The sequence below is a fragment of the Phascolarctos cinereus genome, unplaced genomic scaffold (genome assembly GCF_003287225.1).
Source record: "Phascolarctos cinereus isolate Bilbo 61053 unplaced genomic scaffold, phaCin_HiC Scaffold_5;HRSCAF=322, whole genome shotgun sequence".
NCBI lineage: Eukaryota > Metazoa > Chordata > Mammalia > Diprotodontia > Phascolarctidae > Phascolarctos > Phascolarctos cinereus.
In genome coordinates, this window is record NW_027555958.1 from 186,472,900 (window position 1) to 186,473,892 (window position 993).

Below are 993 nucleotides of genomic sequence, written 5' to 3' on the forward strand. Positions count from 1 at the left end.
TTCAAAAAAGGAAAATGATAATTGTTGAGTGATTGGGGGAAAACAGGCACATTTATACTCCATTGATGGAGCTATCTATGACTTGGTCTACCTTTTCTGGAAAGTGATTTAGAATTAAACCCCGAAGTCATTAAACTGAACATACTCTTTGACCCATAGATGCTATTACCTAAGGTTATATCCCAAAGAGATCAAAGTAAGAAAAAAAATCAGCCCTTCACCCTCCAAAGCTAACATGGTTCATGTAAGGAACAAGACCATGAAGAAAGAGGCATGAGACATCATTGAAAAGTACTACACCTGCCTGGGTAATGACATCCACATCAACAAGCACATGTTCGAGGAGATCACCATCATCCTCAGCAAGAAGCTCCGCAACAAGGTGGTAGGATATGTTACTCATCTGATGAAGTGGATCCAGAGAGGCCCTGTGAGAGAAATCTCCATTAAACTGCAGGAAGAAGAAAGAGAAAGGAGGGATAACTATGTCCCTAAGGTCTCTGCTTTGGATCAAGAAACCATTGAAGTGGACCCTGACACCAAAGAAATGTTGAAACTCCTAGACTTTGACAGTTTGTCTAACCTGCAAGTTACCCAGCCCACAGCTGGGATGAACTTCAAAACACCAAGAGAAGCTGTTTAATATTTGCTTTTGTCTTCTTTCTAATAAACTTTCCAAAAACTTGTGTGTGTGTGTGTGTGTGTGTGTATGTATGGGTGTGTGTGTGCATAATGCGTGTGTATACTCCTTCTGTCACAGCAAAGAACTTGAAATAATGAGGGTGCCTATCAACAAGAATATGGCTAAACAAATTGTGGCATGTCCATATAATCAAATGGAAATGATAAAAAAAATTTCAGGGAAATCAAAGAACTGAGGCAAAGTGAAGCAAGCACAATCAGGAGAACAATTTATACAGTAACAACACTACAAAGACAAATTTTGAAACAGTTAAAAACTCTTAATGCAATGACCAGACACAATTCTAACTG

At 38.9% G+C, this 993-nt stretch overlaps 1 pseudogene; it reads left to right on the forward strand.

The window, feature by feature from the left end:
* The first annotated feature begins 235 nt into the window (after window positions 1-235).
* On the forward strand, window positions 236-643 carry LOC110196585 (small ribosomal subunit protein eS17 pseudogene; annotated as a pseudogene).
* Window positions 644-993: the final 350 nt, after the last annotated feature.